The sequence below is a fragment of the Bos indicus x Bos taurus genome, chromosome 11 (genome assembly GCF_003369695.1).
Source record: "Bos indicus x Bos taurus breed Angus x Brahman F1 hybrid chromosome 11, Bos_hybrid_MaternalHap_v2.0, whole genome shotgun sequence".
Taxonomy (NCBI): Eukaryota; Metazoa; Chordata; class Mammalia; order Artiodactyla; family Bovidae; genus Bos; species Bos indicus x Bos taurus.
This window is the reverse complement of record NC_040086.1, coordinates 41,336,872-41,353,866: the sequence shown is the minus strand read 5'-3', so window position 1 is coordinate 41,353,866 and position 16,995 is coordinate 41,336,872. Positions and strand designations below refer to the sequence as shown.

General features: G+C 39.7%; 2 long non-coding RNA genes across 8 annotated transcripts in view; both read right to left on the bottom strand.

Annotated features, from left to right (window-relative positions):
* The window catches only part of LOC113901227, a 688,350-nt gene that overhangs the window by 120,691 nt on the left and 550,664 nt on the right, over positions 1-16,995 (bottom strand). The gene's annotated exons all lie outside the window — the stretch shown is intronic.
* LOC113901228 lies at positions 430-9,686 on the bottom strand. Its single transcript, XR_003513363.1, has 2 exons — positions 4,142-9,686; positions 430-1,159 (listed from the first exon to the last, which is right to left on the bottom strand). It is a non-coding gene; the product is annotated as an uncharacterized LOC113901228 (long non-coding RNA).

Here is a 16,995-nt window from a genome sequence, read left to right as displayed (position 1 = left end):
CTGTATTTTTACATCTCCAAAGGTTGCAGGAAAACTCTAGCCTTGTGTTATAAATATACATTTCTTTTATAAAGAAATATAAAAATAAGAAAAACAGAATAATATAATAGGCAAAGGTCAGTATTATAGGCAAAGAAATGCAACAAATCATGTTAAGTCAATGATAATAAAGAAAAGTGATCCATATCATATTCAAGAAAGAAAGGAAGGATTGAAGGAAAGATGTAAGAAAGCAAATCAGAAAGAAGGAAGGAAGGAAAGGAGGAAGGGAGGAGATACGGAGGAAGAATCAACAAAGCAGAGCTGGTACTGACAAGTTCAATTCCACCAATAAATTGTTGGCCAGCATTAAATATGGCTAATATTTACGTATTTGAAATCACGTGCTACCTCGATACTTTAGAAATCACTCATGCAGACAGAACTGTACTCTATTTGAGAGCTTTTATTTGGAAACATGGTCATAGGAAAGTACTACTAGAAAAAAAATAATGTTTATTAGCTTTCTGTTCTGACCAACTCGTTAATCATCTGGCAAATTCCATTGGAAGTTTCATGCCCTAATGCTGCAGGCCAGACAGAACAGCAGCATTAAACCCAGAAGCACAGATCACAGTGTCAGGGCACGTAAAGTGATGGTAGCTGAGTTTTAAAAATGAGAAGAGAGTTCTTTTTCCCTTAATTTTCCTTCACAAACTACAATTCCTCTATCTTCCCACCATACCTGCCACCCCATAATCCTACCCTCGGTGGCTCCTTGAGTTTTCCCCGAGAAAACCATCCAGCCCTCCACAGGGATTTGGCATGGATCCCAGAAGAAGGTAGGAGTCAACCCATTTCACCTGCCAAGTTCAGAGGAAAGCCATGCTCTCAATGACGTATATGAGACCTCTGTGATCCTGACTTGAACTTTTTTAGTGATAAAAGACAGCTCTAGGCAAGATTCTTGTCTCTCAGGGGACAGATGGAACTCTGCCAAATGTACTGTGGGTGTGACCCCACCTGAGAATCATAATATACTGTGACTTTTTCTTCACTTTTTAATTTTTTTAATTGAAAGAGTAGACCATGTTGGCCGGGATCAAAGTCTTCCAAAAAGACTGGCTCGTTGGAATTTTGCCAGTGTTCTTGCCAAGAGTCCAAAGCACCATATTTGCTGCTGGAAAAGAAAGGAAAAAACTTCATTTACAAAGAGACTAATGGACATGTCAGCTCAGTCCTTCTAAAAAGTCTTCCAGGTGCCAGGGAAGCCTACTTGATTCTACACCAAACAAACGATAAAACAAACATAAAACAAATGATTTGCAGTTGCTTCAATCTGCAGGAATGAAGACTCTAATTCACCTGACTCTATAATAGTGAAGTGAAAGTCAAAGTCACTCAATCATGTCCAACTCTTTGTGACCCCATTGACTATACAGTCCATGGAATTCTCCAGGCCAGAGTATTGGAGTGGGCAGCCTTTCCTTTCTCCAGGGGATCTTTCCAACTCAGGGATCGAACCCAGGTCTCCCGCACTTCAGGCAGATTCTTTATCAGCTGAGCCACCAGGGAAGCCCCTATCTAAGGTCTCCTTAAATCTGGTACTCTGACAGCTACAGTAACTCCTGCTGGTCGCAGAGCTCTGCACAACTGCAGCCACAAAGATATTCTTAATGTTTTTCTGAGGGATTGGGGCTTGGGGATGGACAAGGAGACAGGGCAAAGTCAGGAGTAGTCAGCCTGTCTTTGAAAGGACAGAGTCTCTAAAGGATTGGGGCTTAAGGATGGACAGGGAGATGGAACAGAGTCAGGAGCAGCCAGCCCATCTTTGAAAGGACAGAGTCTCTAAAGGAGGGAGTGTGGAGAGAGAAGCCTCGAGGGCTCCGGCTGAGACTCCCGAGCATGCCTCTTCCAGGCGGGAAGAAGCAAAAGCAGGAGTGGGTGGCTATCAAGGAGCGCGGTGTCACAGAGGTCAAAGTTTGGCTCCCAGGTGCCGGCTGAGGGCCCCAGACAGGTCAAAGGCAAGTGTCTGCAGAAGGGACCACTGGCCACACAGGACTAACACAAGGTCAGTTTCAGCTGTGTGGCAGGCCAAGAAGTGTAAGTACGAGGAAGTTAAGAATAAAAGAAATGGGAAAGCATGGAATTGGCACATCACCTGTTAAAGGTGTTGGGAAATGAAAAAAGAAAATGTGAGGTTACCCACAAGAGGCATCAGGACCACGTAAGTTGAACAGTTTAAAGTGCAAATTATTTGCATGGGAAAACATTATGTTTCTAGCCAGTATGGGCTTCATTCAAAGTAAATAACAGTTGCATAATTAAACACTGTTGTTAAGTTGCTAAATTGTGTCCTCCTCTTTTGAGACCCTATGGACTGTGTAGCCCTCCAGGGATTTCCCAGGCAAGAATATTGGAGTGGGTTGCCATTTCTGTCTCCAGGAGATCTTCCCAACACAGGGATCAAACTTGCATCTCCTGCGTCTCCAGCATTGGCAGGCAGATTCTTTACCATTGAGTCCAATTAAACATTACATATCTGAGTACTTACAAACAATGCAAATATGATGGGAAGTTTTGTGAAGCAAAGAATTATAATAAATAACATTTTTAGCAGGTGCTTTCAACGTTTACATAGTTCTTTCCTATATTCTTCAAAAATCCCATGAGATGGATTTTGTCATTCCTATTTTACAAATGTAAACCAATCTCCCTGGGGAACAATAAGAGTGGTGATGGAATTAGTGTCTTCTGGTGTTACCCTCCTTCCTTTTTTTCCCTGCTATACAAAATCAGTTCCTCAGTGGAAAAAAAAATATTAACTGAAATTTACTTTTAACAAGACTTTTAATACAAACAGAAGGTCGTTTTTTTTTTTTTAATGTAAGAAGATCTTCTCATCAATATGTCCCACCAACCATACACCTTTATCTTTATCTCGAGTATTAAACTAGCACCAGCTGATCTAGAATTACTCTTCTCTCTTCTAATAATTCCAACTGCAAAAGTTATGCCATTCTCCTGTGATCCATCACAAATGCCAGCAGGAAAGAAAGGGTTGTTAATATATAAATATCTAATGCCTACTCCAGTATTGTTCTCCTATGCAACACACATGAAGACAACTACTTTTCAAAGGTATTAGTCTTCTCCACACACCTATACATGAAAACTGACATACACATTGCTACCCTGCTGGAATAATAATATCAGTTTTTTTAACACCAAAAAAATCTAATAAAAGGTTTTTACAAAGGATAATTAAGCAAGCTAATATAGTAATAAGAGGAATACACAATAAGAATACGTACTAAAATATCTGCTCTGTGCAATGCAGAACTGGTGTTTTAGGAGATTAACAATTATGATCGCCAGTCCTCTTCTGATTCTATAATACTCCACACAATCTTTTTTAAATTACTTTATTAACCTTTCCTCCTAGCACAGAAGTGCCCGATTATAGATAATATTTCAAAATCATCTGAGGTGTAAGTGTGTTTGATTTGCTCGGTAATTATTTGTCTACTTTATTACATTGGCCGAGCACACAAGCTTCTTGACCAGCTTTATTTCAAGTCCAGTTAAGAATAGGGTCATATCATTTTGTGGATCACTCCCTTTGGGCCCCGACATACATGAAATTTTCATATTGGAGATGGGAACAGTGCATGGAAACATAGTCCATTTTAAACATGGAGAAATCATTTCCTGTCTTGTTATTAAAGCTTCCAGGCCCTGGTCTTAATGGAAGGAACGTTGTTCACAAGCAAATGGAAGGTATTTATTCCCCATGTGACTAGGACGCAGAACACCGAAGTCTGAGCATGCAAATGTCCCTTGATGAAGTCTAAAAGCTTATCACTCACATCGCTCTGGTGACCTTATGCAGGGTCTTTATAAATTTGTTTCTTGTCATTCATACCACTCAGGACAACACTTCTGTTTTGATCTGAATCATGAATGCACTTCCAGCTTGTATTTTGACTCACTCAGGGCTGAAAGGAATGGGGAGGGGGCAACCACAAGGGGAGATCACAGACCTTATCCTTTGAACAGGGATCTGGAAGAAAGAGTAAGGTCTGAAAACTACACTGGGTTTGGCAGAGGGAAAGTTTGCCTCTTCCCACTTTCCAACTTGGTAAATGAAACCAATACTTACCTGTTCTTAAAGATGAAAATGCATTGAGATGAAACAGGGTACACAGCTTATTCTTGAGGGCCACTGCCTGGATAAATGCACAAAGCTGGAGGACTCTGTTTATTGTCCACAATCAACAAATCCTGAAATTTCCATATGTAGCAGGATTCCCGGGCCCTGTTAGTCAGGCAGGATACGGCTGGCCAGCTCAGTCATCCATGGAATTACAGTGTAGGGTATGGATGCCAGTATTTTAGACCCAAACCGAGCATAAAAAACACAAAGTAAAATTCAGCGTCAGCACAAAGTTGACAGCGAATGATTATAACAGCTTCGAAGCTTGAAAAAGAGTGTAAATAACTAGGATCCCCTGCGGGCTCACTCAGCCTGCATACATAACAACCCTGATGGACAGCCTCTGTGGTAAAGTCGGGGAACGAGGCCCCGGGAAGATGCAAAAATTCTGCCAGCAAAGAGCCTTAACTGTCACCTTTCTGACTAAATCAGCTACTTTCATAGAGGGAGAGAAAGAGAACAGTAGGTTATGCCTTCGGAAGACCAATTGCCCCTTTGCCTGGGAAGCAAGGATGTTAATTACCAGCTCATCTGTGGTTATCAAGGCTCTGCAATACACCAGCTTTTGCACTTCACGAACACTGCTCTTCTCCCTGATCTTTAATCCTTGGTGCTTTTAGTCCACAAAAGATTGTTATTCAGAACAACTCTGCTATTTAGAGAATGTAAAAATAAAAGCAAAAAAGAACTGTCTACCCTCCCAAAGCGAACGGTTAACTTACTGGATCACTTTGACTTGAAATTTAATTTTCTTTTCTTTATGTTTATGCACATACACACACCCGCCTCGAACAGTGGATTGGTTTCAAATGCCGAAACACGGTAAGCATATAATGGCGTGGGGCCTCCGGCCTGGTGTGAGACCCCAGCTTTGTGAGTCCTGAACCTCATCATCACTTGTACTTAGAAATTCAAAGGAGAAAAGACAGCAGTTGAGGTCTCCTGCACACACCTAGCTAGCACGCCACAGGTTTTTAATTCATTTACAAGATAATTAATCAATTAGCAAATGATCCCTTTCCCCTTTGTGATTTATGCTGCATGAGAATTGCATCTCCAAATGAAATGGCAGGCCACTTGTATTGAAACTTTGCCCTTCAAACACATTGGTCTTATTTATCTGAATTGAGCAGATGCTTTGCACTGCCAGCCCATTGTAACCAGACTGTTTGGTATTAGAACCTAAGTAAGATTTAAGCTAAACAGAAGAACATAAATATGACATCCTACAGACATTCATGATGATCTACTGTGCTGTATCATCACCAGCCATTGCTACTTATTCATATAGGAAAAGAGGGAGGAAATACACTTGATATTGCTAAAAGGGGAACCATGGCCACCAGAAGGAAAGGTGAAGATGGAACTTACAGTTATTGGCTCTCGAGTACAATTCTGAGGGTCTTAAAATGCAATTCAATTGCTACAATGTATACATTCTGTTGACAGGCTCAACTACGCCCATTTATTTCAGCGTTCCATATTCTAACAGGCATCTCTTTGGAAAGCAAAGATATCAAGGAGGTTTTGCTTAGGGGCCAGGATATTTGTTTATGGGGTCTCCCAGATAAGCATCACTGAGGAGAAGGTCTGGCCAACAATTGTGTGATGGAATCTTATCAGACTTCACTCTGACCTGGAAGTGGTCAAAAGAAGAAATGGCAGTGAAATTCCTTTATCACTTTCGAGTTTTCAGAGGCCTCCACTGAGAAATACACACGCTGAACTATGTGTTTTTGGTTTTTGTTGTTGTTGTTGTTGTTCTTTGCACAACTATTGTATTATGAATCTCTGCATCCTTCCATATTTATACTGCTTCCAGGTGGGATAATAGAAAACATCTTTCCCTCTAGCCAGGGCAGGGGTCTAAAATATTTTCAAAGCAAAGAGGAAGGTCCCCAGAACTATACAAACATTTCAGCAGCCAAATGAACTGAAAGTCTGTTGCTGTGTTTTAAAGTCAACAATTATGCATTAAATTACTCCTGTGTACACAGAACAACAAAGGCATTTTGGGTCCATTTGTACAGGTGAGAAAATGGGTCAGCTATGTAACACTGAACCCCAGGTGTGCATATGGCAGAAAAATTCTGTCATCTATTGCTTCCATGGAGGACTTCTGGGACAGGCTCAGAGCCCCATGTAATCACTTGCTAAGGCTTTAATAATAAAACAGCTACAAGGAAAACTTCCCTAACCCTTTGCTCTGTGGAGAAAGGACTTAAGAATAAAAAAGCATTTGGATGTTTTAAAAGGAACTGTGGAACTTAGTGAGAAAATTAGAGAAAGGCCGTTATAGTGTGAATGAATACCCTTAAAAAACTAACCCCAAACCTTATTCTTTTTATCTTTCTCAAAAAAAGAGTGGTCAAATGTGTACAGAAGGAAACTCTACTTGTTAGCCATGCTGAGCAGAGCTGGATTTGTTCACTCACAGGAATAAAAAGCACAACAGTGAATCTTGGAGGCATTATTTCTTAGCAGAATTAGCATAACCCAGCACATCAGAGTATTAAAATTTAAAAAGGATTTCAAACTGTCCTCGTATCATCAGCAGAGTCATGTCACAGATTTTTTTTTATTGGTGCAGTGAGCTAGGTGTAATTGTATCAATATTTTAATGCTTGATGCATATTGCCTGTGATACATTGCTTGCATAAATAAAAAGCACCAATATTCAATTGCCAATGAAATAATCACACACTCTAGATCTTTATTATATCATGCATTATTTAATTATAATAATCAGAATCCTTCTGAAGGTAAAACAAGATTAAAAAGGTTTTGTTTTATTGGATCTATATATTTGATTTAAACTTTACATGTTAGCTTTACATTAAGAATTTATAAGGCATCAGTTCAAATGGTGCTATTATAAGAGTTTATTTCTTTTATAATTAGTACGGTACTCTTAAAGTACTCTGACTACGAGAGATAATATTTCAGTATTTTAATGAGCTTTTTAAGTGTAATTGATGTAACAATCATTGAATTACACATTTCTACCTGAAGAATAATGAAGGAAACATTTTAATGAGAAATTTAATCATTATTAGCAAATGATCTACTAAACTGCCATTTGCTGACATTTAAAAGCTTAATAGCAGAAACTGTATTTCCCCACACCTGCATCAACATCGATGGCGATTACATTTCTGTTACTCTGATTTCCCAGGTTAACTTTCTACCATTACTAATTTATTTATAAATTCGAGCAAACTTTCTTTAACCCACAGTTGTCAGACCCTTCCAGAAAGCATGGGGCTTGACACTTAGAGGGATAATTTAAATAAATTAGTCCCTGTTCCAGCCTTCAGCAGTTTTCAGCATAAAAGGGCTCTTTCTTGTGAGTATTCATGCTTGCATCAGCTTGATTTTGATGAATGCCCTGCGAATTCCCTGATAGTACCTCAGACAGAGAGATCTTAGACCCATGTCAACAAGGGCATTTAAAGCTCCCTCATTTCCAGAACACATCAGCATTCAGAGAGACACCGATGTGAGTAAGAGGAACCTACTATGCAGCTTTGCCAGCTTCTAGGGTTGGGTTTTACTGCTAGGTTTGCAGGAACTCTCCATGCCACAGGGAGAGATGTTAGAATGGAGTCACAATAGTAAAGTCCACAAGGATGTGTTTGGGGGAGTATAAAAAGATCCACAAGATAACACTAGGGAGGCACACTACGTAACCTCCTGTAGGTCAGCAGAGTTAGAAGGCAAGCTCAGCCTTCTAACTGAAGAGCTAGAAAGCGCCAAGTTCAAGTCAGCACACCAGTTAGCATGGGTGCAGCAAAGGCCGACACGAAAGACTGTGTGCCTTGCTAGCTCTGTAAGGGTCAGCCATTTCCAGAACTCCTTAATGGGGTACCACTTCTCTCACTGTGAGATTTGTCTGATGTGAATTGTCAGCCTAGAGGACAGAAGGGGTTTGGATAGAAACACACTATTATATATCCAATGCACGAGGAGATCTTTTCATTTTTTTTAGGTTTGAGTCCTGATTTGAAGTCCTGGCAGTGAGCAGGCAGAAGGAAGGAAAGAGCAAATGAGAGCATTTGCTTCATACCAGCCTCCTGGTGATCATGAAGGTCCCTTTTAGTCCTGACATACTAGGTTTCTCCAACTGCCTACCTTACCGGCTTAGAATTCTCACAACCCTTTGCTTTTTCTCTCCTTTCAAGAACTTGTAAACTTCCCTGGCAGTCTAGCAGTTCAGACTCTATGCTGCCAATGCAGGGGGCACGGGTTCTGTCCCTGGTTGGAGAACTAAGATCCCACATGCCATGTGGTGCAGTCAAAACTAACTAACTTGTCCCTTTCACTTTGTGTGTTGTTATGGACTAAATATTGGTGTTCTCCTCCCCAACTCATATGCTGAAATCTTACCCCCAAATGTGACAATATTAGGAGATGGGGTTATGGAGAGATGATTAGGTCATGAGGATGGAGCCCTTGTGAATGGCATTAGTGCCCTAATGAAAGAGACACCAAGAACTCCTTGGCTCCATTTCTGCCCGGTGGAGATACAATGAGAAGACAGTACTCTGTAACTCAGAAAAGGATTTTCACCAGACCCCAACTGTGCTGGCACCCCGATCTCTGGTTTCTAGCCTCTAGATCTGTGAGGAATAAATGTCTGTTGTTTATAAGCCACCCAATCTATGGTGATTTGTTATAGCAGCCCAAAGTGACTAAGACACACGCTCTTAAAAAGATCTTTAGAATGTGGTGACTCTCAGTGATCTCAGTGTGGTGACTGACTCTCCATAGTGTACTGCCAACAGATGGGTGAAAGCTCCTGCCCTGACAGGCTGTGCTGGCTACCATGCCTGGGTGTCCAAAGGCCTATCTTCTTACTTCTTGTGAATGAGCAATGATAATATTAGGAAATGGCCTGCCAGGGCTAGAATACTCAAGGAACTATTGACAGAACATCTTTCAAGTAACAGGGAGAGCTGAGAAACAATATCTCAGCTTATTTTTGTGGTTTGGGTGGCAGGTGATACAGCAAGTAGTGATATTATTTATTATGGAAAACGCAATTGCCATGACTGCAAAAATCAAGGCTGATAAACTGCATTGCACTATATTTTTAAATTTATTCACAAATCTCTTCTGATTTAGTAGTGAAAAACAAAATTGGAACAAGTCACTAATAAAATGGATCTTTTTTGCTAATTATAATACTTGCCTATAAAGGTGATCTGTATGTCACATTTACAAAGGATACAGGATGATACTCACATTTATTATTATTTTCTTAATTTATATTTATTTATTAAGATTTGGGTATCATTTAATGAGGGATGGAGAGAGAGAGAGGGAAACTATAATGTGAAGCACTAAGCCAATGCAAAATAAAGATGGAGTGTTTTCTAGAAGGTGGAGGAAGTTTGTCCCTTGAGAGCAAAATACAGAGCAAGCATGCTCAGTCGCTCAGTGGTGGTCCCAATCTTTGAGACCCAATGGACTGTTATTCCACCAGACTGTAGCCTACCAGGCTTCCCTGTCCATGGAATTTTTCAGGCAAGAAAAATTTCAAGGCCACTTCCTCCTCCAAGGGATCTTCCTAACCCAGGGATCAAACCCACGTCTCCCACGTTTCCTGTATTGACAGGTGGAATCTTTACCACTGAGCCACCTGGAAAGTCTGCATAATACAGTAGCCCAAGACAATGAGCAGTTTTACTTAAACAGCAACACACTGATAAAGGGCAACCACCTGAATTGCAGGATAATTGTGGACACAATTTAATTCTGTCAAAAATGCCACCAAATTCTAGTACTCAAAGAGTGTGCCATTAGTGCAAGGGCATATAGATGGGAGTGGAAGAAAACTAGAACAAGAATTAATTCAAAAGAAAAGTACTGTTTGAACAAAAGCATCAGTATTGTAAATATTGAACGATTCTCTTTTCCTGTATCACTTTGGTTTTATCCATTGTATTGGAATCCCAAAGACGCTAACTCATCCAGTTAGCAAACCAGATATAAACAAATGCTACTTCTAAAAAAGCACTTCTAAAAGGCTCCATCTAAAGGTTGAGGGAGCAGGAGATGAAAAACATAGAGAAGGTTGACAATGCCCCCTCAGGGCAGCGTCACGTTGCTCCCAACAAAGGTGGGCAGTGACAAGTTCTTCCAATAGCTGCTAGGGCCTGATCCCAATTCAGGAAATTCTAGCAATTACATAAAAGCTTGTAAGGGAGATCAGAAAGCACGTTCAATATAGTGAGCTTCCCCTTCTTTTGCTATCATTCGAGGAAAATTTTTTCACACACGCAAAAAAAATACGAAAGCCCTCTATATAATCCCAAGTAAATACGAGTCCAATTAAAGCCTTGGCAGTACTTCATTGTGCAGCATTCCCAACTTTGATAAAATATTTGAAACACCTACACAAATGCCTATGTTTCACATCCACACATCCACCCTAAATGAGTGCTCATTTGCTTGTTACATATACAACCAATTCTCTTTGTGGGTAAACCTCTGTCCATTTACCTGTAAAAGAATAAGGACTCAGACTTTCCTCACTCTTCAGCCTTAACTTCCTTCAGCTCTGCCTCTTTATGTCCTATTTCTATTCTTCAAGGCAGGCCCAGATCATACCTTCTCAGTGAAACATTTTGGTCATCACAATGTAAAGGGACTTCTTTCTTTGGCAAAACCATGGTACACGTTGGTCTGTGCAATTTATACGTAGTTACTGATTATTTTGCCTTGTATCAATTATTATTTTTTTTTAAATACAGATACTTTCTGCACATCTGGATTGGAAGCTCCTAAAAGGCAACATGATGTTACTTATTATAGCTGTTAAGGGAAAGAAACACACTGGCCCCACTGCTGTGTGAACTGAGTAAATGCCCCAACCTCGGTGCTGTGACTGTAATTGGGAACAAGAGCATCTGCCTCATCAAGTTGTTCTGAGAATGACATAGGCAACTGCGTGTGGCAGAGCACCTCGCACATAGAGAAGGCTCAATAAAAGATAGTCATTCTGACCGTCAGTTACTCTCTGATTGCTCCTCAGTGCCAAGCTCTGTACCTTGCGCATGACATGTGTTCACCGCTGGTATGCCTAATTGCCCAATAAGTACCGATCTATGGCTTTTGCCATGTAACATCTATTCCCCACTCTGTTTAATGGTTCCCTAACTTCTCTATGATGAAACTTGCCATCCCTCTTTTCCTACAGCCTCACTCCACCCTGACTTCACATGGTCCTCTGTCAGCCCATCTTCCCACTGGCCAGATTGAAGGTATCAGAACCCATGCAATGCTATAGGGTTACCTAGCAACCAATCTTCCTTTCAATGTTATTCTTTAGCAGGAGTCATTCTAGGAAACCATGTAAGCCTGTAAAACTATCACTACCCCTTTCTAGATTTGGGAGACTTCAAGGTACTGACAGAACACCCCCATTCTACCCTAGTCCTCATCTTCAGCAAAGTTGACAGTTCTAAGGGTGTGTCCAGATGGCCCTCCTCTCTGTAGGCTGAATCAATTCACTGTCATTGGGAATCCATTGGTAGTTAAACATTTCCAAGAGGATTCCTAGTAAAGATATTTGTTTGAAGAGTAGCAGGAGTTCCACTTGAACCAGAAGTGTGTTCAACTGAGAGTTCAGGAACATCTAAGTCTGTTTAAGGGTTTGTGTTAAAAGTTTCTTTCCCTCGTATTTATCAGAAGAATCAGGTCCTCCTGGGAAAGCAGAGACACTTGCGCTGGAGCAGTGAAGTCCATCAAAGGTGAGGCCCCTCTGCCAAGGAGAACAACTAGATCCCAGAGTCAGGTGGCTACTTTATCCCATATGGGTTCCTGTCACATGGACCTATTTGTAAATCTGTGAATAAATTCTGATTTACCCTACTTGTCCACCATATATCAGCTCAAGAGTTACTTCCTTTGAAGTCTGGGGTGGAATGACTGCAATGGTGATGGTGATGGTTTAGTCCCTAAGTTGAGTCCGAATCTTTTGTGACCCCATGACTATAGCATACCACGCTCCTCTGTCCATGGGATTTCCCAGGCAAGAATACTGGAGTGGGTTGCCCTTTCCTTCTCCAGGAGATCTTCCCCACCCAGGGATCTAATCCAGGTATACCTGCATTGCAGGTGGATTCTTTTACTGACTGAGCCACCAGGGAAGCCCAACTGCAATGGGAGGGCAGACAAAAACAGAACAGTTTCACAAAAGCTCACTAAGTTATTCAGGGTTCAAGAGATCAGCAGCAGCAGTAACAACATTCTTATCTTGGATTAAACTCCCCTCAGCAAAGAGCATGGGGGATCTTGGCATAGGAAGTGGTTGGCATCAGCTGTCATGGGGGGTTTCTCTAAGAGGTGAGGATGTCCTAAATTGATGTTCCTGGTACATATAGTAGTACCTTAAGACATCAGACATGGGGAAGATGGACACCTCCATCAATGGACATGAGAACTGTCATATTCACAGGCACCAGGGATTAGTCACCCTTCTACCAGTGGCAGGAAACAACCAGGGGAAAGAGGAGAGAAAATCAAAGCTATCTTATTCTAAGAGGACTTCGTTCAAGAAGCATAAAGTAAAGTGCTCCCTGGAAATTGCCAGCCCCAGACATGTGAGAAAGCCTGAAATTATCATAAAGCATAGAGTGAAGCAATCCAGGAAAATAGTCTTTGGGGATGGCCACAGTGGTTCTGCTCTTCCTCTGGACAGTCTGGCAAATGTTGAGTTACATAAGCCTGGAAAAGCAGCACGTTTGGAAACGTGTGGAGGCACGGCTCTGCTAGCCCTGAAGTGAAAGCATTAATTTTGAGCTAAAAAGGAAAAGAAAAAAAGCAACTTTTTTTCAAACCTGACATCCATTTCAATGTTAACAACCTAAAGCCTTTCAAAACACGGTATGAGGACTTAATACTGCCTTTTATAATGGCTGAAACTTTTATTGAAAATGTTTGGTCCTAGACTCTGCAAGATCAGTCAGACAAAAGTGAGTGACACATTTAAAAGGCAAATGATTCTTCAAAATGTCAAGCCCAGTAACAAATTTTGGAGCTGCAGTTGGTAAAAACTGACAAAAAAAAAAAGTACTGCACAGAAGCAGTAAAACTTTTCACCAAGTCCTCAACACTTCATACGTGAGTTTGGGGTCCTCAGGTTGAATTGTTTATCTTTCAGATCAAAGTCATGGATCTGTTAAGGAAATGGTAAATCCTATTTGTATGTATTCTTTTAAAAAATATTTATTTTAATTGAAGACTAATTACTTTACAATATTGTGGTAGTTTTTGCCATTCATTGACATGAATCAACCATGGGTGTACATGTGTCGCTCATCGCGAACCCCCTCCCACCTCCCTCCCCATTCCATCCCTCTGGGCTGTCCCAGTGCAACGGCTTTAGGTGCCCTGTTTTATGCATCGAACTTGGATTGGTGATCTGTTTCACATATGGTAGTATACATGTTTCAATGCTATTCTCTCAAATCATCCCAGCCTTGCCTTCTCCCACAGAGTCCAAAAGTCTGTTCTTTATATCTGTGTCTCTTTTGCTGTCTTGCATATAGGGTCATTGTTACCATCTTTCTAAATTCCATATATATGCCTTAATATACTGCATTGGTGTTTTTCTTTCTGACTTACTTCACTCTGTAGAATAGGGTCGTTTCATCCACCTGATTAGAACTGATTCCAATGTGTTCTTTTTAATAGCTGAGTAATATTCATTTGTGCATATGCACCACAACTTTCTTATCCATTTGTCTGCCAATGGACATCTAGGTTGTTTCCATGTTCTAGCTATTGTAAACAGTGCTGTGATGAACATTGGGGTACACATGTCTCTGTCAATTCTGGTTTCCTCGGCGTGTATGCCCAGCAGTGGGATTGCTGGGTCATATGGCCATTCTATTTCCAGTTTTTTAAGGAATCTCCACACTGTTCTCCATCATGGCTACAATCGTTTGCATTCCCACCAACAGTGTAAGAGGGTTCTCTTATCTCCACACCCTCTACAGCATCTATTGCTTGTAGACTTTTGGATCGCAGCCATTCTGACCTGCATGAGATGGTACCTCATTGTGGTTTTGATTTGCATTTCTCTGATAATAAATGATGTTGAGCATCTTTTCATGTGTTTGTTAGTCATCTGTTTGTCTTCTTTAGAGAAATGTCTGTTTAGTTCTTTGGCCCATTTTTTGATTGGGTCATATTTTTTTCTGGTATAGAGATGCATGAGCTGCTTGTATAATTTTGAGATTAATTCTTTGTTAGTTGCTTCATTTGCTATTATTTTCGCCCATTCTGAAGGCTGTCTTTTCACCTTGCTTATAGTTTCTTTTGTTGTGCAAAAACTTTTGAGTTTAATTAGGTCTCATTTGTTCCTTTTTGCTTTTATTTCCATTACTCTGGGAAGTGGGTCATAGAGGATCTTGTTGTGATTTATGTCAGAGAGTGTTTTGCCTATGTTTTCCTCTAGGAGTTTTATAGTTTCTGATCTTACATTTAGATCTTTAATCCATTTTAAGTTTATTTTTTGTGTATGGTGTTAGAAAGTGTTCTAGTTTCGATCTTTTGCAGGTAGTTGACCAATTTTCCCAGCACCATATGTTAAAGAGATGGTCTTTTCTCCATTGTATATTTTTGCCTCCTGAAAGTGTTCTAGTTTCGATCTTTTGCAGGTAGTTGACCAATTTTCCCAGCACCATATGTTAAAGAGATGGTCTTTTCTCCATTGTATATTTTTGCCTCCTTTGTCAAAGATAAGGTGTCCATAGGTGCGTGGATTTATCTCTGAGCTTTCTATTTTGTTTCACTTATCTATATTTCTGTCTTTGTGCCAGTTCCATACTGTCTTGATGGCTGTAGCTCTATAGTATAGTCTGAAGTCAGGCAGGTTGATTTCTCCAGTTCCATTCTTCTTTCTCAAGATTGCTTTGGCTATTTGAGGTTTTTTGTATTTCCATACAAATTGTGAAATTATTTGTTCTAGTTCTGTGAAAAATATCATTGGTAGTTTGATAGGGATTGCATTGAATCTATAGATTGCTTTGGGTAGTATACTCATTTTCACTCTACTGATTCTTCCGATCCACGAACATGGTATATTTTTCAATCTATTTGTGCCATCTTTGATTTCTTTCATCAGTGTTTTACAGTTTTCTATATATAGGTCTTTTGTTTCTTTAGGTAGATTTACTCCTAAGTATTTTATTCTTTTCATTGCAATGGTGAATGAGATTGTTTCCTTAATTTCTTTCTGTTTTCTCATTGTTACTGTATAGGAATGCAAGGGATTTCTGTGTATTAATTGTATACCCTGCAACTTTACTATATTCATTGATTAGCTCTAGCAACTTTCTGGTGGTGTCTTTAGGGTTTTCTATGTAAAGGATCATGTCACCTGCAAACAGTGAGAGTTTTACTTCTTCTTTTCTAATCTGGATTCCTTTTTTCTGCTCTGATTTCTGTGGCTAAAACTTCCAAACCTATGTTGAATAGTAGTGGTGAGAGTGGGCACCCTTGTCTTATTCTTGACTTTAGGAAAAATGCTTTCAATTTTTCACCATTGAGGATAATGTTTGCTGTGGGTTCATCATATATGACTTTTATTATGTTGAGGTATGTTCCTTCTATGCCTGCTTTCTGAACAGTTTTTATCATAAATGGATCTTGAATTTTGTCAAAGGCTTTCTCTGCATCTATTGAGATAATGGTTTTTATCTTTCAAAATGTGGTGTATCACATTGATTGATTTGCGAATACTGAAGAATCCTTGAATCCCTGGGATAAAGCCCACTTGGTCATGATGTATGATCTTTTTAATATGTTGCTGAATTCTGTTTGCTAGAATTTTGTTGAGGATTTTTTGCATCTATGTTCATCTGTGATATTGGCCTGTAGTTCTTTTTTTGTGGCGTCTTTGTCTGGTTTTGGTATTAGGGTGATGGTGGCCTCATAGACTGAGTTTGGGAGTTTACCTTCCCCTGCAACTTTCTGGAAGAGTTTGAGTAGGATAGTGTTAACTCTTCTCTAAATTTTTGGTAGAATTCACCTGTGAAGCCATCTGGTCCTTGGCTTTTATTTGTTGGAAGATTTTTTATTACAGTTTGGATTTCCGTGCTTGTGATGGGTCTGTTAAAATTTTCTATTTCTTCCTGGTTCAGTTTTGGAAGGTTATACTTTTCTAAGAATACTTCCATTTCTTCCAAGTTGTACATTTTATTGGCATATAGTTGCTGATAGTAGTTTCTTATGATCCTTTGTATTTCTGTGTTGTCTGTTGTGAGTTCTCCATTTTCATTTCTAATTTTGTTGATTTGATTCTTCTTCTCTTTTTTCTTCATGAGTCTGGCTAATTGTTTGCCTATTTTATTTATCGTCTCAAAGAACCAGCTTTTAGTTTTATTGATTTTTGCTATAGTCTCCTTTGTTTCTTTTTCATTTATTACCCTATTTTTTATGATTTCTTTCCTTCTACTAACCCTGGGGTTCTTCATTTTTTCTTTTTCTAGTTGCTTTAGGTATAAAGTTAGGTTATTTATTTGATTTTTCTCTTGTTTCTTTAGGTATGCTTGTATTGCTATGAACCTTCCCCTTAACACTGCTTTTACTGAATCCCGTTGGTTTGGGGTTGTTGTGTTTTGATTTTCATTTGTTTCTATGCATATTTTGATTTCTTCTTTGATTTCTTCCATGTTTTGTCAGTTATTCAGAAGTGTGTTGTTTAACCTCCATATGTTTGTATTTTTAATAGTTTTTTACCTGTAGTTGACATCTAATTGTTATTAGAAAAGATGTTTGAAATGATATCA